We start from the raw sequence: 25,376 nt of genomic DNA on the forward strand, positions 1-25,376 counted from the left end.
CCTGAGCAGTCGCATCTCCCTCCACCAACCACCCAAACCCTTCCACTCCCCAGGACTCTTTCTAGTACTCATTCCACGCATAGAAAGAACCAGATCAGAAGGCCAGGTGTCTTCTTAAATTGTTCCTAAAGCGTGGAATGGCCTCCCACTCCAGATTAGAGCATCCTCCTTGTTTTTCAATTAGCCAACCTACTATAGGCAGGGCTAAGTACACACACCTGCTCAGTGCCAGGATACCCTCACCTGGTTCAAATGAAATCCTTACATATATCTTTAAATTTACCCCAATGTTTTGATTGTGGCCACTGTCATTGCTTTTTTCACTTCCTGCTTGAAAATAAAGGTGATTCCATGCTCATGGCATAGCACAGCATTACTTCCAGTTTTCAAAAAAGGGGAACTTCAAAAATCCACAAGACTATATTAATTGCACTAAAAGATATTGAAGTAAAGGTTTACTTGAGGATCTAACTGGAAGAAGTAGGACTATGAGCTGAGGAAGGTACATTTCTACTGTGAGATTCTTAACACTTGCCATGATGGCTGATCGAACAGTTTGAGAAGAATAAAGCAGCTTTATGTAAAGAGCTATATGTCTGCTTCTTGGATTACTCAACTGTATTTGTTGGAGTCAACCATGTCAAGTTGTGGAAACAGTCAAATTATTGGGGTATGCCATCAGTCCTGCTCAAGCCAATATAATTACTCCAATGGAACACCTGGGATAAAGGTGGCAACAGAATTCATTTCACCAACCCGTATACACACTAATCGTGGTCTGGAGAAGGGGTCTGTTCTGGTCCCACTTCTATTTAGCCTGCAAGCTGCAGATATGGGTGGCGTACTTCACCACATACACATGATACAGTATGCAGATGATCCTGTTGTTTTGAACACAACACCAATTTGGTTAGAAAGATCACTGGGAAAGGTGGATGAATTTAATTATGGAAAAGAGCAAGTGCTCAATATAAACAAAACCAAAATCATTGTATTCAGTAGATGTTAGAACTGGGGTTCTAGTTGGCAGAGGTAGGTACCTTTGACCAAATAGGGACCCTCATGGAAAGGGGATTACACTCCTGGATAGCCCTATCTCACCTCCTTGGTATCTTGGCACGAGCAGACAGTCTTATCTCAGAGGCAGTGTGTTAAGCATTTGTGAAAACATACAGTAATACGGTAAAAGCACTACAGATGGACACCACACAGGTTTTATAAACATAAGTATTCTTTATATAGACTTAACACAAGACCAAAACAACAAAAATACACAATAGTGTAATTAAAATGAATACTTCAAGGTGGTAGAAGTAGTTCAAAAATAGGTTATTCACTTAAAAAAGCAGTCTTTAGCAACAGATAAGCCCAACTGGAGTTATCACGACATCGAGGTCAAAGATTTCCCAAAGGACGGCGCTGACCGCGAGCGGCGCGGTGTCGGGCCCTGAGTCAAAACAGACCCACACAGAACAGTGCAAAACCAAAGGGGATGATGGATGGAGTGTTGAACAGTACAGTGCAAGCACTCACCCACAGTCAACTGATCTGGGTTTAATCCATCATCATTCTTTAGCTCACTCCGCCACCCAAGTTCAGACATGGCCATATGCAAATCAGTCTGACCCTGGGCCTCATAGGAACAGTCCAGCCCGAACTGCCAAGCCATGTCTTCCCTGGACCGGAAACAAGCATCCAGGGACCGGTTTCTGGCCAATCAGCCGTCATCATCCAGGCTAGCTTGAATCCAGTGGCAAAGTGAGCAAGGTTTCTACTTCTGGGCGTACCCTGCCAACTTAGGACGAACAAAGGAAAACCAAAGGGGATGATGGACGGAGTGTTGAACATTGCAAGCACTCACCCCCAGTCAACTGATCTGGGCTTAATCCATCATCATTCTTTAGCTCACTCCGCCACCCGAGTTCAGACATGGCCATATGCAAATCAGTCTGACCCTGTGCCTCATGGGAACAGTCCAGCAGGAACTGCCAATCCATGTCTTCCCTGGACCGGAAACAAGCATCCTGGGAACGGTTTCTGGCTCATCAGCCATCATCAGCCAGGCTAGCTTGAATCCAGTGGCAAAGTGAGCAAGGTTCCATACAGAACAGTACCTTGGAAAAGTGAAAACAAAGACAGCTCATGGCGTCGGGGAGATGCAGCGTCGTTGGCGCGGTGCGGCGTCGGTTCCTTGCTTCGGGGGAGGCAATGTGTTGTGTCCTCGATGCTTGCGCAAAGCATGGGATGCGTCTGTTCCTTACTGGAGAGGAGGTGACATCACGATGGCGCCGAAACCACGGTTCCGTACGATGTCGATGAATTCTTGATCACCCACGTCGAGAATCGGCTCCGCGGTGATGTCAGCGTAGGAGTCGATGTGGCACAGCAGCAGGCGTTGGGCCTACGTCGCAAGTCAGAGCTGCGCTCACGACTTATGGCAGGTTACGATGTCACTCACTGGCGTCAATGTGGCACGGCGGCCGGCGTTGGGTCTACATTGTAAGTCGGAGCAGCGCTCACGGCTTCGATGCAGCTTACGGCATCGCTCGCCAGCGTCGGTGTTGCAAATTCCTCCTGTAGCAGCTAGAACAGCAAGTTCCAGATGCAGGCAAACAGAAGGGGTGAAGTCTTTTGTATCCCTGAAACTTCAGACAGGAGGCAAGCTCAATTTTAAGCTCTTGGAGAAATATTCTGCAAGATGATGAATGTTCCTTAAAAGTTCCGTCTCCTTTCCTTGGCAATAAAGAAACCACTGCAGGCCAACCCAGCAAACAGCACACTGGCAGAGGGGCAGTCCAAACTCCTGCAGCTTTCTTGGTTCTCAGAAGTGATCTAAAGTCTTGGGGTCTGGGCCCCAATATTTATACTAGCAAATCCCTTGTCTCTGAAGGCAGAGAGTGTCTGTACCTAGTCCAAACCAGTTCTGGGTGAATTCTGCCAGTGCACACCTTCTTCCTTTGTCAGTGTGGGCCAGGGTCATCAGACACACCCCAGGAGGTGGAGCCAGCCTTGTGGAAAGCAGGCACAGCCCTATTCAGGCCCAGGCGCTACTCCTCCCCCCACTCCCAATGCAGATAGGTCTATTCAGCCTAGTGCTGACTCACCCTGTCTGCTGGAGTCACCCCAGCCCCTGTCACTCACAAACCAGACATGCAATACATAACCTAGCAGAGGCAGGCTGGATGGTTAGGCAAGAAAATACCTACTTTTTAAAAGTAGTATTTTCAAACACAGAATGTTAAAACCAACTTCATTAAAATATGCATTTTATCATTCTGAGTTCAGGCATACTAAACTCGAATTTCTACCTAGTTCCCTGAGTCAGTTGGGATTATAAGATGTTGTAATTAAACTTCCCATTCTGGCCTATGGGAACAGGTAGCCTTGCAACAGTGAAAAACAAAATTGGCTGTAATTCACTATCAGGACATGCCACACACATCAGGGCATGTCCTACCTTTTACATACGATGCACCCTTCCCTAGTGTCTACCTTAGGGGTGGCTGATATGTAGAAAATGGAAGGTTTAGGGACTGGCAAGTGTGTTCACTTGCCAAGTCGACATGGCAGTCCCAGACTACAAAAAGGCTCTGCAATGGCAGGCTTGAGTTACACTTTACAGGCTGCTTCTGTAGGTGGCACAATCAGTGCTGCAAGCCCACCAGCAGAATTTGATTTAAAGGCCCTGGGCACACATGGTGCACTATACAAAGGTCTGACAAGTAAATCAAAAAATCCAATCATGGAGTCACTAATCAATACATGAATTTACAATAGGGAGCACTTGCACTGTGGCACTGAAAAGCAGTGGCAGAGTGCCCAAAGCATCTGAACCAGCAAAAACAGATAACAAGTAGAGGAGAAAACTGCAAAAAATAAATAAAGGGAGACTCACGCCAACGGTACCAGGTCCAACAGTAGCTCTACTAGAAATTTTTGTTGGACCTTTAGTGGTGCAAAGATGGACTCAGTCAATACATATACCTACCTGGAAGAGTAGCAGTGAAGGAAATCTAGATCCAAAACCCAACCAAATACAATAAGAGTTATTACAACATAATTGCAACACTCTTTAAAGAAGTTGTATGCAACTATGTATGAGGCTATAGTCGAAACCTTCTTCATATCTTTATTTCATTTTCACAGTAGTGATCCATAAAAGAGCAAAAAGCTTCAGGATGAAGGAATAAACATACAGTAATGATATTCCCATCAATAGATATGAAAAACAATCCTTAAAACTAAGGTAAAATAAGTAAAACAAACAGGGGCGGCTCCTACGCTAAGGTGGAGGAGTGTCGCCTCACTTCCTTAAAGCATGGCAAAAATGGGATAATGAAATGATGATAACGAGATATTATTATTATTTTATTTTTCTGTGCTGTGGCAGTTTTGTAGGGCAGGGCTAGGCTGCGCAGGGGGAAAGGAGTGGTGGCACTCTGCTAAGTGCTCATGAAGTTTTGGCCGGCCCTGTGGAGCTTAGTAGCTCACAAATACATATTTACATCATTCAAAACTGGCACATCTTCTAACAGTTTATCATAATCAGTATAAAACAGCTTAAAAGCATTCTGTTGATAAAAGAGATTTAGGAAAACGGAACATGAAAACAAGTAGGACAGGAGTAAATTAAAATATGCTACCCCCTCAGCTGCCGAGGCCCGGAGGGTAAGAACACATCTGAGAATTTTCTACTTGCAAAACTTTCACATAATCAGCTAACAATTGAAAACAGACGGTGTAACTATAAACACTCTCATGCTGTAGAACATGTGAAATATTATTTTTGTGTAGTGCTTTACTGATATAAAACTTTTTTGTGGCATTTAATGGAGCATGAGGGATATCGTACTGTAGCCACTATGTGGTAGTGGAGAGTACCCAACTATCCACATAAAGGGGTAAGAGAGGTAAAGGGTGAGGATACCTCCTCCAAGTTCAAGCTATACTAACAATATGTGTACCCAAAACCTGAAACGGCTCCTAAAGCCTAATTAACCTTCTTTGGTGACAAATAAGCCACAAAAATGGAAAGGAAAAGATTTCCTTTTATTATGTAACCCTCACACACCCTATTAGTGTCATGCTTCATCATCGGGTTCACCCAGACTCCTAAAGGTCTGGGTGGGCTCAACCGTGTTTCAGGGAGCTCTTAGGAGATAAAGGCCAGGGGGAATTAAAGAATAAAAATCCTACTACACCTCCCGGTATCCCTTTATTAGTGGTGGTGTAGTGGATGTTAAAAATGATATAAAAACGGGTCTTTTAATGAGGTTATGGTTCTAAGACCCTAAATGTCTGCCAACATGTTTCAGCCCAAATGGTAGGCCAAAAATGGTCCCTTGCTTTCGTCAGGGCAAAAAATGATATCAGCATACATCCATCTTTTGGACCTGCCATCCACAGGACCCTTAACAAAATCATTCAAATCTACTTTGTCATGTAATTTTGATAAATGAAGTTTAACAGATGCCAAGGTGGAATGCTGCAGCCAGCTCTGACATAACTTCCCTACAGAATAGGTAGTAACAGAATGGGAAGATTCAAATCGGGGGTCCACTCTAACCTGTGTATAGCCAGGGTAAGACCCAGAAAACAATGTTGACAGGAATCTGAGCTCTTCTGCCATATCAACCATCATTCAAGTTGGAAATGTTGAACGATGCGTTAGAAATATATGACTGCTAGGCATCAAGGGACAGATCTGTGTGATTATTCCATTTTGGATAAACGCCAAGATCAGGAATAGAGGGGGAATTAATCTTTTTAGAAGTAGCCAATCCAAAGCAGGTTGTTTGAAAAAGGGTAGAATTAAAAAACAACATGTGGTTTGATATAAGGCAAGCACGATGCAGAGCTTCTGTACCTTGTACCTGCCATGCTTTAGAACCCCAAACGGATTTAAGATCAATGGTATCTTTCCATAGCCAATTCATCCATAAAGGACTTGGAATACAATAATTTAGTGTGGGTCAGTCTAACTTTGGAAGTTGACTCAGCCGCCACTTTAAAATAAAAGGCTTCAGGTTCAGATACACTGAAATCAGTAATATATGTAAATTTGTTCACCAGAGTTTTGGAGCTACCTTCAATGGGTGCCGGGCAATATTCCCATTGTGTATAATTAACAATATTTCTAAACGTATTTGCTTTATGCAGGAAATTATTGCCATAGTGCTGGTAGCAAAACAACTCCCCATAATTAGCTGTGTCTAAATACAAATCTTCAGCATCAAAAGCAGCATAATATTTCAAATCAGAAAAAAGAGCCTCTACGGCTTGGACATCCCAATACATTGAGGACATTAATCACCACTGTGGGACCATGAATTTGAAATTTAACAGCATCCCATACAATCCCATCCAACACAGGCCAGGCAGTTATATTCACAAAAGTCTGGTGTCTTTTTCATAATGTGCGATGAGGAGTGGGGGGCCAAAGTTCCATCAATTAATCTAATTGCAGTTCTTTCGGTGAGATAGTGTCCATTTAATAGCCGAAAAAATACCACCACAAATCCAATGGACTTAAACAAAAAAATACTTATGAGCACCAGCCAAATGTAAGTCCAAGGGGGAATTAAAAAATGTCTTTTAAACCAAGCAGCAAAAATAGAAATTTTCGATGGGGCATTGGAAGTCATAGAGTTAGTGTCAAATGAAAAACGAGACTGGTCAACCGCACTTGACTGTAAACCAGGCAACGACACATCTGTGGGATAAGTATACTCAGTATCTTCAGTAGGACCACCAGCCGGTGGAGGCAATAAAGGATTAGTAACTGTATGCATCTTGATGGCAATATCTGGCCTGTTGGTAGGTGCCGGAGTCAAAACAGAATTTCTTAGCATTGCTGGACAAGAGACCGCTAAGAAGAATCGTCCATTCGCTTTAGTTTGACATTGTCAATGGAGATGTACCTGTTATCCTTGCGACCAGGATGTGGAGGTAAAATTACTGTTCTTCTGCCCTGCATGCCAAGCACTGGAACTGGAGCATGATAAGAGGGGCCAAACTCCTTCTTGTTCTCCACCTTCTCACGGACCAGGTCACCAACTCGAGGTAGCCAGCCGACTACCGGAATCTGAAGCACAGCATCAGTTGTGGAGGGCAAGTGTGCCTTTGGAAGACTATCTCTGCTCTCTTGTAGATTCTGTAATACAGCACAGTGATTATCTACGTCAAAGGGTGCGGCTGACGCCGCCATGTCTAGACCATTAGGGTCCGGGACACACATCTTTATGCCAAAGAGCATTTCGTATGGGGTCCGCCCACCCAGAGACCTTCTAGGGAGATTATTAAGTGCACGTTGAACGCTATACAGATGGGCCAACCAGTTCCTGTCAGTACGTAAAACCCTAGCTGTCAGGGATTGCTTTAGGTCACGGTTCATTTGCTTCACAACACTATTGCCCTCAGGCCAATATGGAGACGAAAATTTGACTTGGACCCCCAAAGATCTCATGGCTTCTTTCTATGCCTTAGAGGCGAACACAGGACCTTGGTCAGAATGAAGGGTACACCATGCGAAAATTCCCACAAAGACACGCAAATCCCTGATGACAGTTCGAGCATCAGCACTCCGTTGTGGCCAGACCCAAAGAAAACGTGTGCACGAATCCACTGCAACTAAGATGTACTTATACGCAGTATCAGAGGAGAAAGGACAGCAGTGATCTAAACAAATACATCCAAGTGGTTTATTAGATATGTACAACTATGTTTGTGGTGGGTGCGCAGCAGTCGAAGGCTTAATCTGCTGGCAGATGTCACAATTAAGAACATAAGCGTGAGTCTGTTTATACAATCCTCGCCACCAGTCACATTGTTGTAACAGAGTAACAGTCGCTGAAACGCCGGCATGTGCAGAAGCCATACCTTCATGAGCCGCTGTTATCAAGGAAAGTCTGCAGTCCGCGTTGGGAATCAATCTGTCACCAACGTCGTTAATTCTCACGTAGGGAACTTTATCAGGACTTAAATGATAAGAGTATTTAGAAAGGAAAACTCTAGGGTAATTACTTTCCCTCTTTGTTGCAGCAATAGCTGCCAAGATGTCATCATCAATCTTACTTTTGGATCTTGTAACTGCTGCTACTAGATATGTAGCCACTGCTGTTTTCGCTGCTTCGTCAGCTAAGCTGTTTCCGACAACGTGGACACCTACTCGCTGGTGCCCAAGAGTATGAATCACATTCACGAGAGGCAGATGCTGTTTAAGTTCTGCGACTCAAACCCAAAGCATTGTATGCTTGATTGTGCTACCTATTCATTTTGAGACCACAAGAATAAATTGTCATTGAAATACTGAACACAGTAAAAAGAGTCACTCACTATAAGAGTAGTAACTCGAGGATCAGCAAACTCCAGTGCAAGCACCAGAGCATGAAGCTCTGCCAACTGGGCGGTACAATCACCCAATGACTGTGTGTGCACGACATCAGATTTGAATTCACCATTCACAAAAGTACCAGCCACTATTGCGCAGGCCTCTGAATAAGCATGCTTAGATTCCGTTGCGCCGAACCGTCAGTGTAAATGACATAATGGTAATCCTCAAGCAGGCGCAAGGACAGAGGAGCTGGATGAACAAATTCATACTGCAAATACTCCTGAGTCTGCAATGAGGCACCAAAGATGTAAGTGACATCCGGCGATGTCAAGGAAGTGGCCCATTGTATCCAATGTGGATGCAAATCTTTAGAATTAGGTACACTGGCTTTTGTTACTGCCTCTATTGCAGGATACGGTGTGACAACCAACATGCGTTTCCCCTGAGAAAGCGCTCTCTCTTTCAGAATCACCATCTGCACTGCAGTCAAAACTTTCTCGACAGTGGAAAAGCGCATTTTAGCCAAAGAGTACAAGTCTGATTTATAAGCAACGGGGTCTGTGTCGCCCTCATTGAACGTCAAGTACGTGAAACCCACTGCTCCAGGCACAATTCTTATCACCAGGTTAGTGTGGTTATCACGCGTCAGTAAGTATTTCGAAGCAAGAAGATCAGCCTGCAAAGATTGCAGGATAGCTGAATGTTCTGGCAGCCAGCTTGATTTGGAAAAAGTAGGTTGTACCAAGGCATATAGCGGCTTGATACGCTGGGCATAATCGGGAATGTAAGTACGCCCGAAATTCAAAAAACCCAGCAAAGATTTTAGTTTCTTCAGTGTTGTCGGAGCACGCAAACATGCGCACTTCTCCAGGAAGTGAGGTGCTAATCTTCGGCCTTCGTTGTTGAGTTCATAGCCCAAAAACAACACTGTATACTTTGCAATGTGTGACTTTGCAAAGTTGAATTTGTAACCGAAGTCCGCAAACATGACAATGATGCGGTCAACATGACACAGATGCGGCCATAATTCGTCGCCTGTGAGATAGATATCATCAACACACGAGTACGCATCAGGGTCAATGCTCACTAACAGAGAGACTACACGTGCGGCAAAGACACCTGGACTGTTTTTATAGCCCATGGCTAATCTTTTAAACTGTTTTTGTTTGCTGCCAGAAGTAAAGGCTGTCCATTGACTACTAATCGAGGACAGATTATGGCTATAAAAGCCATTGGAGATGTCAAGTGTGGTCTTAAACGTTTTTCTAATGAGACTATCAACGAGGGCAGAACTGTGGGTAATCAGTACAGCACAGGTCCGAGTATTCAAATGTCGGTAATCCAAAACTAGGCGGTACGACGCATCAGGTTTAGTTACAGTGAATAGGGGATTATTCATGGGTGACACACATGTTTCAATAACACCTTGATATTCCAATTGTTCAAGGATTTCTGCGACGTGAGATCTAGCTTTGCGGCTCATGGGATATTGGGGTTGCGGCTGGGGCATAGACCGTAATGGAATCTCATGGCTTTGGGACAACTTGTCCCACCCAACCTGAGTACGGTACAACGCCGGAGCAAGTACCTGAGCCCACTCTTCTGCAAAGTTCTGAGCCTGATCCTTCAGCACAGTGTGCGTGAAGGATGGTAGGATTACTTCTCCCCCTCTAGGAGCGGCCAGAACAAAAGCTGGGGGCCAGTCTGCCTCTGCTAACAGAATGTCATATGTAGAGGTCAGATTTTCCCCAAAAATCCCTTGTTTGTCACCTTCTATAAAAAGGACTATGTCATATAGTCAGTCAGGGGGAGCCACTCTAGTATCAGCAGTTTCTACAGTAATAAATGTATCAGTTGCTGTCGCCTTAAGATATGGACGCAGTGCTTGCCGCACTACTGTAACCTCCGCCGCGCTGTCGAGCAGCGTTAGTGCCCATGTCAGGTTCTGAAGCTGCGTTCTCACTATCTGTGGCATACATCGCTGTTAGTGCAGCAACTTTCTTCTTCTGAAATGGGGGTCGTTGATGTGCAAACTCGTCCTGCTTGCCTTTATCGTCAGCCTGGCGGGGCTGCTCACGTCCTTGTTGGGCACCCCGACCTTTGCCACATTCTCCTCCACCGGACTGTGAGACCGATGTTTCCTGTGAAGAACAAGGAGAACGTTGTTCAGGAACCTGAAATCTATCAGCAGACCTAATCCTAGTGCGATCGCGCAAATCATATGTGCGTTCAGTAGTCGCTGGAACCGGCGACGCTGGACTAGACCCCTGTTTCTGTTGCTGCTTCCCCTGTTTTTTACCATTCCAATTTTGTTTAGGAAAAGCTGGACGTTCGTCCTTAGAAGAAGTCCCTGTCTTAGTTTGCGGTGGCGTAGTTGTTGTCTGAACAAAAGGCTTAACCCCTAAACTATTGCGGCCAATGGTCTTATACGCCTCCGCAATAATCTTTGATAACTGCCGGGGTTTATCAACGTCGTCGACGAGGTGCAGCGCATTTGACACTTGAAAGTTAACCGCATCTCCATTGACGTTAGCAAGGATGAGCGTGGCAACTACAAGCCTCATTCCTAACTCGACCGCCGCCTCCAGACCGTGTTGATCCTGAACACGTTTGATCACGGAGGGCAGTACAGCCATAGACGGGGTGCCGAAGGACTTCGAGTAGACTGCTGGAAACACTTTACCCCAGTAATCACAATCAGCTACCTCTGGGACCAAGTCTTTTTGCAAACTGATGGTGAGAATCCTGTGTTTTTCCACAGGAGTAGAATTCGGAAAAACTGCTTCCAGCTGGTCAAAATTCTCAGCAAGCCAGTAAGGCATATCATCCTTATTTTGGGGTGCTTGCCCATTACGGAATTAACCATGATGGGACTAATAGAAATCCCGGCTGGGCCAGCTGGTTGCCCCGCAACCACAGGTGCCACTACCTGGACATTGCGTGAAACGTATTGCACTAAAGCCCGATGTACCGTAATCAGGGCGGTATGGAGTTGACGCAACTCATCCACCGTGGCTTGCAAATAACGTGGATGTGGTGTAAACCCATCCAATACTGGCCAAGTGGCCCCTGGAATGGACAAGGGACCCATACGAACCAGTGTAACCGTGTGGGGGAGGGTTCCATTGAACCAAATACGATGCTGCCAAGCGGAAATTGGAATTTCCTGCGTCCTATCTGGCGTGTAATTTGCTGGGACTGCCGTAGGAGTGTATGAGTAAAACATATCATCGTCAGCATTCACCTCCGGCAAGGTAACCCAAGAGTAAAATAGCTCATAGGGATGCCATGCGTCGGAACTCATTACAAAGATAATAGACATCCCATCATCAGGCACCCCGTACTGCGTCAAATGATGCCGTAGAGATGCGCGACTGTGCGCTGCAATAGCGACTTCAGCCATAAGGACACAGAGAAGAAAAACAATCTATATGAACAGTAGCACAAAAAAGGGTATAAAATGAAACCTTTTTAATTGTCAAGCTTGAGAGAACCTATATATTAACTATTTAGGTAGGTTAAAACCATCACTCCCGCTATCCGGAAACAAGAGTGAGGGTATTGTGGACAAATATAAGTACTACTAAGGCGTCTCAATCATAAGACCAAACGTTAGGTGCGCCATGTTGCGGGGATTTTGCTCATGCACAGAACTATGCGCAGGAAACCAGGACCTCAGTGAATTGTGGAGTACCAAAAAACTCACCTCAGTACACAGAACCCGTATCCGACTAGCATCAGTGTCTCATTCATTCTCCGTATCATCTCGAAGCTACCAATGATTAGACAACCCAGAACAAGCGACTTAGAGTACTCTCAGGAATGGTGGGAATCAGAAACACCTTTTCTGATTCTCTTAATAATTCTCATATCAGTCCACAAGATTAATCAGAGACACGGTAAAGCTTATTTTATTTTTTTTAACTACGTGCCCTAAGGTGCAGTACTTTGGCTAACATAAGCTGACAAATGATTAAAAACAAAATCATCAGCATTGTTACAATACCATAGAAAATGAAGGGAGAAATCATATTACAAATGATAGTGGAATAAAGCCACCCTCCCTTCGCTAGTAAGCTAGTTTTATGAAACTAATAGAAGCTCAATAGGCTTGAATGGGGAACCCCATACCGTAAATATCAGCTTAGGTGAATCAAATCACAGGATCAGCTCTGCTCTGTGTCTGGAAAAGTTTTCTCCAAGTGATGAATCATACATGCAAATGCAATATTAAAGGCACCCGAGTTTCAGATATTTGCAGCTGTGTGCGTGTTATGTCTAGAGCGTGGGCCGATCAACCTGAGTTCAAAAGCATACATTGTTATTTGACCTTGTCGGCTTCTGCACACAGTGTTCAGACTAAGGTGGCGGTGCACATCTAGGGATGTGAACAACAGACCGTTCTCATGTGAAGAAAAAGCAAGCAAGCAGTTTTTCTTGTAATAACAGCTACCTGCAGTGTCGTGTGCAAAAGCAGCAAAAGTGACAAGATGGCGTTTTACATCTAAGGCGCTTATGCTAACATAGCAATGTGTGTACATGGAACTCCGTCTCCACTACACCCCATGACAACATTTGATTGCTAGTAAGCCATAAAAATCATGATATGTATTTCAGGGAGTCTTGTATAACTGTTGCTCCAAATGTAATTAACACACTTCAGCCAGTTCTGGGAGCTGGGCTTTGAGCCCATACCTGGATTGTCATGAGACAATGTCAAAGAAAGAAAGCATGGGTAGCTAAAAGACCAGAGTTGATGTGTAGTGTTATAAGGGCACATGGCAGCTGCGCCTGTTGTGAAAAAATTGCTGGCAAACCTGATGACCAGGTGCTACCCTTATGCATTTTGTATATGGAGATGCTGATCTGCTATGTGTGATGAAATTATGCATAGTTGCTTCCTAAGTTACACTTTTATATTCAGTGTGAGTGAGACTTGCATTCAGATCATGATAACCAAGGTCTGAGCTAAATGGTGACCGACTGAAACAGGTGTAATTCACTCTCTATCAAAGACTAGCACAGTGTGTTGAAAAACGTCTCCAGACTCTATGACGACAACAGCACCCATAACCAGGTGCTAAAGGCTTGCAGCTGAAGCAATGACAAGTTCAGTTAGGTCTCAGATGCTAGTCCACCTGCATATAGTAAACTGTGCAGCAAAATTATGTTTATGGGAGCATGCCTCATGAGCGTCTCTGCTGTTGAGCACCTTTAATGCTGTAGGCAAGTTTACATCTTAGGCAGCACCCTACAAGATAGTACAAACATAAAAAACAATAGATCTGGCTTGTAACGTATAGCGTCAGGATCCATCCATCCAGTCACTCATTTATCCTTCTGTGCACTCAATCACTCACAATCTATTCACTTGGTCACTTATGCTCATACATCTACTCATCAACCCAGTGATTTATACTTGCATTCAGCCACTCACACATGCACAACGCCACACACACAAATTCACCAATCACTAAAGAGTAATTTAGAGGCCTGACCTATTGACTTTGCTGTTGGTTATATGAGTGTGAGAGGGCTTCTGGCAGAATGTTCTGCTAATCAGCAAGGGAGGTGAAAGTTCTGTTGGTATTCTGTGGCTGCTACTCTGTCAGGTGTGTGAGTATTTGTGTGTTGTGTAGCATCTGAGGGGTGTAAACATCGTAAAAGTGTTGTTAGTAGTTTGAGACTGCTAGTATGTGATGGTATGAGAGTACTGTTGGTAGTGTGAGCCTGCTACTCGGTGAGGTGTGTGAGAGTGTCGAGTAGTGTGTAACTGCTAGTCTGTGAAGGGAGCAAGAGTGCTGTAGACAATCAACTCATCCTCCCTCCACAGCTAAGTAATTTACTTAGAAACGTGCAATAACAAGTTTTGATACACACAAAAGCTAGTTGGATGCAAAATGGTTGTCTATGAGCATTTGTTGGTCTCAAGCACAACAATAAAACAGCAAGCAGTTGAATAGAACAGAAAAGGGAAGGTCGTACCATAGAATGCGCTGAGAGGATACAGGAGTGATGTTTTCTTTGCAAGGCATCTATATTATGTGTAAAGGCTTAGTGACTGAACAAGAGATTCACATTTGGGAAACAGAACTATTAGTGCCAGAGCTTCAGATCTTTATGAATAAAACAGGGCGTGTAGAAAACAGAAGAGAAACACAATAAAATAAACATTGACATAGTCAATAGGGCTTGCCCTTGATACCATGTGATGGCTTACTGGCTCTGACAATGTTTATTTCCCCAGATGACCATTGAATGTGCACTTGCAGAAACAGTGGTTATCTTGCAATAGATTTTTTTATGTTTTCTGAAAAGCTATTACAAAATCGCCACCACATATGTTTTGAAGGTGGTCAGTTTCTAATGTTTTGTATAAGATGTAAGTACACCTATTACAAGCTGGCAGCTGGCACAGAAGACTTTTTGGAATGTTTTTCTTCCTTCAAGAAGCTGCAATGATGCTTTGTTAATAAAACAGTGGGTCACAACTCACCAAGGGCTCAATTGAGAGACATATCAATCAAATAACTAAGCAGCAATTCAATTACTGGGAACAATCAATGCAAGTGAAAAAAGGTTAACTAGCCCACTCAATTTAAAGTTCATTATAGTATCTTTGTATCACACCAGAAAGATTGCAGAAAATCAATAATTAAAAAAACCCACATATTTGACATTTACAAGAAAGAGAATGAGAAAGTACGACAAACTCTGTCACCAGTGCTGACGCAATGCAAGAAAGAGAGAAATTTGAAATATTCATAAACATGTGTATATAGAAAAACACACAGCTCAAGTTCATTACTAGTTTAGTGCCACATCAAATGAATATTGACCCTTACATACATCTCAATAGATCCGTTTCAGGCTGGAGACTCCCGATCTTTTAAGCCAAAAATGGCTTTAGTTTAGAGGTCTCCCGCCTGAAATTTCCTCTGCTTCAAATCCCTGGTCTGAAATGGTTGTATGTATGCTCTTATTCCTTAAACCAAACAATGGGAGAAACTAGTTAAAAGTAAATAAATTGAATATCCTCAAATATCTCAAGACGTAGGGGCACACCAAGATGAGTGGCTGTTCAACTGGATTGTTCAATCTATCTGGACACCTTCTCCGAGCAACCCATGGCTTTAAGATTTAGCCTTCCAAGCTCCAGATCATGTAGAGGAAGGTGCGCCAATTCTGACCTGTCCACAGGTAGAATCAAAAAAGGGGGGCAGTTCAAGGGAAACAACCAAGGGGGCTATTGACAATTAAGGTAGTAGAAACGAGCTCTGCTTGGCCAAACAAGGGTCCACCATGCCCTTGCATCATCCCCAGTCTTCTTCAAAGCTGCACAATTCAGATGGTCCATTAGCAAATTCTCCCTCCCTGGAAGACATACTGTCACCAGAGAGTAGAGATGATTTTCTGCCTAAATGCAGATCAGTGAGTCAGCAGGGTGAGGGAGGAAATCTCTGTTCTCCCTCTGGTGATTGATGTAAGCTCTAATGATCTGATTTGTCTACCTGGATAAGGCCCAGCTACTTGAAGACCTCCTGGGTAAAAATGGACCACCTACAAGTCCCTTCAATTCAAATACTTCGAAAATGATTGAATGTTCCACCTGTCCTCAAATGGATTGTCCCCCAAAGTAAATGTCCAAACCTTTCAACTGGCATCCATTGTGATTACCTTCCTAGAGGGATAGAAGAATAGGCAATGCTTGCTTGGGTACCTTGCATTAAATCACTTCTGTAACTCCTGACACACTTCGGGACCAATCGGGACTGGGCAACAGAGGTCCTGGCACCCTGGAGCCTAGTGTGTCAGAAGATGATGAACAATGTTGTACAAATGGACACAGGACCAGGAAACAATTACCACGATTGATGACACATGTCCTTAGACCACCAACTACTCTCTTGTCAATGCTTGAGGCTTTGGCATAGGATCCATCAAATACGATTGTAGCTTGATTTTCTCTGGCCAGGTAAGAAAATTTGAAGCCATTTCAAACTTTACTCTGATCAATGCAGTGTTTCTGGTGATTCTGGATTGGATTTCGCCAGGATTAGAAGGAACCTGAATTTGGTCAAAGCTTGGAGACAACAACAAAGTCCTCGAATGCCTTGTAAAAAGAATTAGAAGCAATCAGCTAATCACCCAAATTGGAGAAAAAAAATGATACCTTGTAAATGAAGAATGCATACCACTGGGGCAAGTCAGTTTGCAAATTTTCTGTTGGCCCCATTACAATACAAACAGGATTTGAACTGGAAATGGCTGTCCTGAACACAGAAGAAGAGATACTTCTGAGACTTTATGTGCACCAGCATATGGAGGTAAGCGTCTTTCAGATAGGTCAACATCTGAAAATTGCCTTTAGAAGAGGTAGCATGGAATTCAAAGATAACAATTTGAACTTTGGTAAGGTATAAATATGTTTACCTGTTTAAGATCTAGAATTGACTTGAACCTGCTGCAAGCTTTTCTGTACCAGAATGATTATCAAGTAGCAGCCTTTCCGTCTTTCTGCTACTAATACTAGGACAATTGATGCTTTGTCCAGAAGGTATTCAAGTCCATCCATCAATGCCACACATTGCACTGGATCTCCTTGAAGGTGAGGATGCCAAAAGAAATCTGTGGGAGGCTCAGCAAAATTTACTAGGTAACCCTGATGAACTATCTTCACTGCCCATCTGACTGGTTGTGGGTTTTTAACTGTAGAGGTAGGCTGGAAACAGCCACAACTCCTGCCTCAAAAGGGCTGCCGGACTTGGATGTAGAAGCTAGTCCAAAAGCTCTCTGAAACCAAAACCTCTCCCTTTAGTTACCGTTTTCAAAAGGGTTAGGAGTTTTCAATCTTAAATTGACTTCTTAACCAGTTCCTCTAAGTGGAAGACTCATGCGTATTTTCTTCTATCTTTCATCTGCCTTCCAGGAGAACGTCTAAGCCTCCTAGCAGCAATGCGCCCCTCCCCCGAAGCTGATGCTGCTGTACCCAGTGCATTCAAAGGTAACATCAGCCAGGAATCTCAACTTCTGTTACAAATTAAATGATGTGTATCAACACAATCTTACCCTTGAAGAATCTGATCAGGTAGGATTTGAAAGTACAACAGGCATTGTATAGCGTAATTGCAATATGTACTGGTTCTGATCTTGAAGTTGGAAGCTGCATAAGACTTGTTTATTGCTTCCGCAAACTTCTTATCCACTGTATCTGAGGATGTGGCTTCCTCTAAGATGATAGCACCCTGAGAGGACATACCTGTCATCAGAGGATCCACCTTGACTATGGGACGAAACTCTTCTGCATATTTATGAAGGGATAGTGCTTAGCCATGAACCTTGAAAATGATTGTCACCAGTAGTGGACTCATGCAGAATAACCCTTGTGAATGAAGGATGAAGAGGGAGGCTGTCAGGCTCTTTTTATTGATACTGACTGAAGAAATCCTCTTCTCCTGGAGAATTCAGAGTCAGAGGCACGACCACAGACTATTGTGCCTGCAGACAGACTGGGACTAGGGCAGGAAGGTAGAAAATTCTACTCACTTCTGTACGGGGAACGCTCCAGAAGTTTCTTCTGTTGCAGTGATTATATTTAGTCCCATTTTAGTTTTCCTTTTTAACTTTGAACATGTTATTACTAAGACAAGAAAATCCCACGCAGGCAATTATCTTAGGTAGACATTGTTGTTCTGTAGTCTGCACTGTTATTTTCAGTGACACAACTACTAGATTGTGATGTCCTTGCTTTATTATGTGTTCGTAGGAGACAACTCTTTTTCTCCGTATTAAGATGTTAGTCTGCGTCGCCAGCAGAATGCGATAAGGCCGATGTTTTATTATTTAAACAGTATCTGTTTTGAATTCGGTGAGAGGCATTTCAAACAGGAATTATTATGAATGCAGCAGAGAGTTGTGACAAAGAGGCAGCTTCATAGGCCCTGACATTCATCCTAAGAAGGAAGATAACTGTGCAAGCAGAGATGTGTGCAGGCTTCCACACTGAGGAAGAGTACATTCATTAATGGACTGAGACATTACACCGAGGTATGGGGATAGATTATTAAAACTGGGTCTGTCATAAGGGTACCCCCATCATGCTCTCGCTAGTAGAGTAGGGGTATATCAGATAAATGGGAGTAACATTAGGAACAATTAACATGGTGAGTTGTTTGCGTTTTTCACCATTACAATAATGCTTATGACATTGATGTGTCTCATCTGTCTAATTATCGCAGTTCATGATTTACTTACAAGGATTAGATCTTATCGGGGGGCGCTAGGTGGCGCACAGCGGAATGGCTGCCTTCGGGTGAAGCTCCCGCAGCCCAGCGACGAAATCCTTCATAATCCTTCCTGACAGTCGTCTTTTGCTGCCTGCATGGACCTGTGTGGACGGCCCGACATCCCTACCGCAACCTGAGCGCTGTTTCATCCTTGGTGGCCCGGCGACATCGGACTAGGCGGACGTCCCTTTGGAGCCGAGACCGGGAGGCTGCCGTAGCGTGAGGCCGGTGCTTCCCACGTGGGTGACAGGCCTCGCCTCCGGATCCGAGGCTGCGGGCGGCGGCCCTGCGGCTTGCCTGCGGGGGTCGCTATAGCCCACACTGGATACCCCTGGCCGGGGGCGAGAGGACGACCTGGGTGGCGGCGTGATGCCTGGCGGGCGCAGGCGCTGGTGAGGGGCGCGTCCGGCTGAGGTCGCGGCCACGGCGGCCGCCTTCCCTGCCCTCCACGGATCCTTGCTGCGGCGTGGTGCTGCCTCGATCGCACCAGCTTGTGCGGATCTCTCACCCCCCCCGCTGGTGCCTGGCTGCCTGCCCACTGGGGGCGATTGACTGTCCGACGGATCGGCGGATCGGAGGAGGTGCGGGGCCCGGAGGGACTGCTGCCTGGTGCACTGATTGCTGGCCCTCCTGCGCCGGAGCCTGTGTTGTGGAGCCCGCGCTGGGGAGAGACGGGACTGAGAAGGGAGCCATTGGCCTGAGGGCGCTGGACGGCGGTGCATGCTGTCTCCCCCTGACTGGCGAGTCACGGTTGCGGGTCCTACGTGTGGGGCTCGCCTTGGATCCTTCTTGCCCCCACCTACCTGGCTCTTCCCTGCTGGCGATCCGCGCAGGGGTCACCCTGGTCGCTCAAGGAGTGTTGCTACCTGCTGTGGAGGTGAGGGGTAAGCTTGGGGGATCGCGATCGGTCCCGGGAGCGGCGGCTGGTCCCCAGCGGGGTCCCACGTAGCAGGTGGAGGGGGTTGAACTGGGTGCTTGTGGTTGATCCTGTGACCCGCTGTACGGTCTGGGGGCTTCCCCCCTCCCCTGAACTGCCGCACCCCCCCTTTGCTTCTTGCCCTCGAGGCTCAACCGGGCGCGCCCTCGATCCTGCTGTGGGCAGCTTGGCAGCGCCGCCATGGGGAAGCCGGACAGTCGTCAGCCTCGCCTTACTTTCGAGCCCAAGAAGCAGACCAGGTCGCAACCGGAGGCCGCTGCGGTGGGGTCGACGTCGGTGGAGGCCCCACCGGGGGAGGATGTCAAGTCCATACTGCTGGATATGCGGCAAAGTCTAGCGACCATAGTGGACAAAATGGATTCCATGCAATCCCGCATGGACTCGATTGTGCATAAGGTTGACAGCCATGGCGAACGCCTCACAGAGACGGAGAGGCGTATCTCAGACACCGAAGATCGAACAACGGAACTGTCTGCCACTGTGGCGCGCATGGACAAAGTCCTCCATGTAATAGCAGCCAAAAATGAGGAATTGGAAGTGCGCAGTCGGAGGAACAATATCCGTTTAATTGGCATTCCGGAATCGACCCACACGGGCAAGATGGAGGACTATGTGGAGGGTCTCCTGCGAGAGGTGGTGGGCACGGACTCCCTATCTCCCCAGTTCATCGTCGAAAGGGCACACAGATCTCTGGCCCTGAGACCGCCGCCGGGGGCTCCCCCCGCCCTATTATCGCACGCTTGCTGAACTTCCGTGACCGAGATGTCGCGCTTCGGACGGCGAGGGAGAAGAAGACCCTATCCTATGGCGGCACAACCTTCACTATTTTCCCGGACTTCACCCCGGTGGTTCAGGAGGAGCGGAAGAAATTCGTCCAGGTCAAGCACAAACTGCTTGCTGCACAAATTGACTATGCGCTTCTCTACCCGGCCCGCCTGCGCATCACTCATCAAGGGAAACAAATTTTTTGTACTAAACCCCAACAGGCGGAGGAGTTCTTGAAGCGACTCAAGAAATGTGACCAGGACTGCCCCTCCTCGCCGGCATCAGGATGATGGTGCTGGATCATTGTCCTGTCGACTCTGAGACTGTTGCTTGTCAGCTGGTAAGGTGTTGCGCGTGTCTGCCATTGTGGGACTTGATATAGGGACCCATGGACCTAGCTGTTTTCACTGTGAGGGGATGTTAGCGGAGTTCAACACTTCTTTAGCTTGCTCTAGACTCTCAGGACTCCATCGTCTTGCTGGGCGCCCTTTTATCCATGGAGAGGGTCCGGCCCTCAGGCTGGGCGCATTCTTCTGGATCGAGGGGTTACTGTGTATTCACCTAGACTGTCCTCCCAAGGGTATTACCCACTTGACTTTAAGTTTACATGTTGCTCCAATATGGCATTTGCTATAGAAGGAGTTTGCTTCGGGGTGGGGGGGAGGGGGACTGTCCAGATAGCATGTTTGGGATGCTGCTGTGGGTGGGGGGTGGGGGGGGGAGTTGGGGATTTGGTATGTATGCTAGTTTTGAATGGGATGTGGCGATGTTGGCATTGTCTTCTTCACATGGTTCGGGGGGCATTGGTTGCATTGTATTGCTGTGTTTGAGTCTTTTTGTTTTCCATGAGTGATCCGCAGACACGTAGGGACTCTACTGGACAGCTTAACTTTTTGTCCTGGAATGTGAGGGGCTTGGGAGTCCACAGAAAGCGTAGATACGTCCTGGCATACCTGGATAGGCATCACATAGGGGTAGCCTTTCTTCAGGAGACGCACCTGGACCCCTCCAGGACGGTGTTGTTTGCGTCGCGTTGGGCTGTGCACCGTACCTTCTCCTCTTACTCCACCTATTCGCGTGGGGTGGCCATCCTCATTAGGAAACATACCCCTTTTGTGCACATGGGCGAGCGGATGGATCGGGAGGGCAGGTATTGTGTTGTCTGGGGGCGCATGGGCGTGGATACGCTCACTTTGGTGTGCTATTATGGTCCCAACACAGATGATCCGTCTTGCCTTCAAACGCTATGGGGAGAGGTTTTACGTATCGGTTCCACTTACCTAGTGTGGGGAGGTGACTTTAACATAGCTGTTGACCCCGAGAGGGATAGGGCGAATCCTGGCCCACACCACTACTCCCGCTCGCAGGCATATGTGCATGACCTCCTTACTGAGCGTCATTTGCTGGACACGTGGCGTTCTAGGCAGCCGGCGACAAGGGAGGGCACGCACTGGACTGCCGCGCACTCCACGTGAGCGAGACTGGACTATATCCTAGTTTCCCCGGGGCTTGCTCCCACGATAGGCTGTGTAAAACACCTTGCTCGTACATACTCCGATCATGCCCCGGTCCTGCTGAGCGTTGAATTGACTGACCTCGCTGGCTCTCCGATGTCGTGGAGACTGCAGCCAAGTGCCCTGCTGGACGACGTCTTCCGGTCCGAAATTGCACAGGAAATTGAGAGCTTCTTCCAGCGCAACGGTGGCACGGTGGATAGTGTTGCCGTGGTGTGGGAGGCTTTTAAAGTCACAATTAGAGGACTGTGCATCTCGAAAGGGGTGGGGGTCCTCAAGGTTCTGCGTAGCACCCTTCGTAAACTCGAGACTGACCTGAAAGACTTGGAGACTGCCCCCACGTTTCACACTGATGCTGGGGCGCAGGCCCGATTCCGTGAACTACTGTCCGACTATAAAGAAACTGCGGACAGAGAGGTTCGGTTCAGGGGGAAATACTTTCAGGCTCGTAGGTACGGGGAGGGGGAGCGCCCGGGTAAATACCTGGCTTGGGCAATCCGGCCGCCCCGTTTTAACAACCAAGTCCTCGAGATCCAGGGTAGCTCGGGGGAGCTCCATAGGGACACCCGGTCTATCATGCAAACATTTGTTGCTCATTATACTGAACTATACTCCTCCGCTCACACTAAACCACCGGAGTTGGGTCCCTATTTGGGGGAGATCACATTGGGATGGCTCTCTGATGCACAGAGGAAGTTCCTCATGGCACCGCTTGGGATTGATGAAATTCGTGAGGCCATCATGCAAATGGCCTCGGGGAAGGCCCCGGGACTCGACGGGCTCCCGATCGAGTTTTATAAATCGTACATAGATATCCTTGCCCCGATTTTGAAAGTGGTGTTTGAGGAAGCCCACACGCTGGGTAAGCTGCCCCCTACCATGAGAGAGTCCTTGATTGCCTCCCTCTTGAAGCCGGGCAAACCGGCGACCTCCCCTGACTCCTACCGGCCTCTGTCCCTCCTTAACTGTGACGCAAAGATCCTCTCTAAAACTCTGGCTAACCGGTTGACGCTCCTTATGGAGGGGCTAGTACTCCCGGATCAGTCGGGCTTCATACCAGGCAGGGCAACGTCGCACAACCTGCGCACGCTGTTTGCCACTTTGCAGAATGTGGCCCCCAGCCTCCAGATGGTAGCCGTCTTTTTAGACGCGACGAAAGCGTTCGACTCCCTGGAGTGGGATTACCTGGTAGCGGTGCTGACTAGTATGGGTTTTCCCCTGGTTTTCCTGGGCTGGATAGCTATCCTTTACGGTGGCCCCTGTGCCAGGGTCTTGATCAACGGTAGGACATCGGAACCCTTTGGAATCGCCCGTGGGACCAGGCAGGGGTGCCCCTTATCCCCTCTCTTGTTTGCGCTGGCGCTGGAGCCCCTCGCCTCGCGGTTGCGACAGCGTCATCAACACCGGGCGCTGATCTGCGAGCAGAGGCAACTTCTGCTGTCGCTCTACGCAGATGACATTACTTTGTATGTGCGGGACCCCCAAAATAACCTGAACCCGCTACTCCGGGAATTCATAACGTACGGAGAGATGTCGGGCGTACGAATCAATTGGTCAAAGTCTCAGATCCTCCATCTGACGGATGGATGTCGGACGTTCTCACTTGACTATCCCATAGAATGGTGTGAGTCTGACGTAAAATATCTCGGCATTAAGATTTCTCGTGACAGGGAGGAACTGATGCGATCTAATTACGGTACGGCGTTGACACAAGTCTCCTCCTGTGTGGACCGCTGGATTGCGCTCCCCCTCTCGATGGCAGGACGTGCCGCCTTGATTAAGATGGTAGTGCTCCCTCGACTTTTATATTTGTTTATGAACATTCCCTTCCCCCCGGGCCGGCATTTTTTCACTCGCCTACGCTCGGAATTGATTCGGCTTGTTTGGGGTGGGAAGAGACCTAGGCTGAAGTGGGCTGTGATGACCTCTCCCTACTCGCGGGGGGGTTTGGATGTACCGGACCTGGAGTTATATTATTATTGCGCTCAAGCGCACTATGCATTTTACTGGTTCCACCCCGTTGCATTTATGCCCCAACTCGCTGCGGAGGACTGGCTAGCGGCTCCTCTGCCCCTGCGCGGCCTGCTGCATAGTACTCTCCCTCATAATATCACGGATTATAACGCCTTGCAGGGAACGGTGCGGGCGTGGCTGGAGATATCTAAGCGAGTGGCGAGCTCGTTCTTGTACTCGCCCCTTCTCCCCATTGCCTACCACCCGCAGCTGCCCCTTCTACAAGAAAGATTGTTCCAAGACTTGATTCGCAAATTGGGGATTCAGAGGCGGGGAGATCTGTTCTCTGCTGGGCGCTTCCGCGACCGGGAACACTTCTTCGACAGGTACGCGCCTACCCCTCTGGAGCTTTTCACCTACATGAGACTGAGGCATGGAATGCGGTCCATATTGCAGACATTTCCGGCGGAGCCCGAAATCACTGGTCCATTGCATAGAGTCCTACAGGCGTCCTCGCCCTCCCACTTGGTCTCCATACTATACCACACAGTTCGCTCTGACACTGCACTTGACACCTCACGGGCCCGTGGGGAGTGGGAGCGGGAGTTGGGGCTGGAGCTGGGGGATGACAGGTGGTCGTATTGTCGCATACAGACAGAGCAGATTTCTGCGAGCAGTAGACATCGTGTCATTCACTTTAAGTTCCTGAACCGCCTGTACTGCACACCGGTCACCAAGTACAAATTTAAGCTGCAGAACTCGGATAACTGCGAGAGGTGTCATGCCCCACATGCAGACTTCCTACACTTATCCTGGGATTGCCCCGCAATTCAGACCTACTGGACCCAAGTGTATTCTGCCGTTTCGCAGATGGTGGACCTGCCCCTTGAGCCCGAACCGGTGCAGGCGCTATTGGGTTATACCAAACATATTCCGCGAGCGAGCCGCAAGTTTGTCACAACGGCGCTGCTGTTGGCGAAACGGCGTATAGCATGCCGGTGGGGTAGGGGGAGGGCCCCGAAATTTAAGGAATGGCTTAAAGACCTTGTCTACTGCCAAGAGCAGATACTGACATACTCCGACCTGCTCCCTGCTCGATCCCGTCCCGCTGATGTTTGGGGACCATTACAATGTTACCTACTGCAATACCCGGGAGCCCTGACGGAGGATGCTCCCCCTCTGGCCCATGACGACACTACTTCTGGTGCTCTTGACGCACATCCTGTGCAAGGTGACGGATGAACTGTTGCAGACCTGTGGGGGTGAGGGTTGTGTTCACGTGTCCCCTGGCTTCCCCTTCTCCCTGAGCAGCCGCTCTGATCCCTCTTCCATGATTCCCATGCCATGTTGATTGGTTTGCATGCCTGTTACACGTGCTATATGGATAGCGGTCACGCCTTGGGGGAGGTATAATGCATGGGGGAGCTCCACCCGCGGGCCCCCCCACGTCTACATTGATCGCTTAACTTGTGTATTGCTCTGCTGCCAGCTGTTCATGCCCCCTGTCCCTGCGCCAAGACTCATGCTACTTTATGTTTTGCTGTTCACGTGCCCCCTGGAAACGCAATGGATGTACTGCTGTGATGATT

Source organism: Triturus cristatus, chromosome 5_2 (genome assembly GCF_964204655.1).
Source record: "Triturus cristatus chromosome 5_2, aTriCri1.1, whole genome shotgun sequence".
Lineage (NCBI taxonomy): Eukaryota > Metazoa > Chordata > Amphibia > Caudata > Salamandridae > Triturus > Triturus cristatus.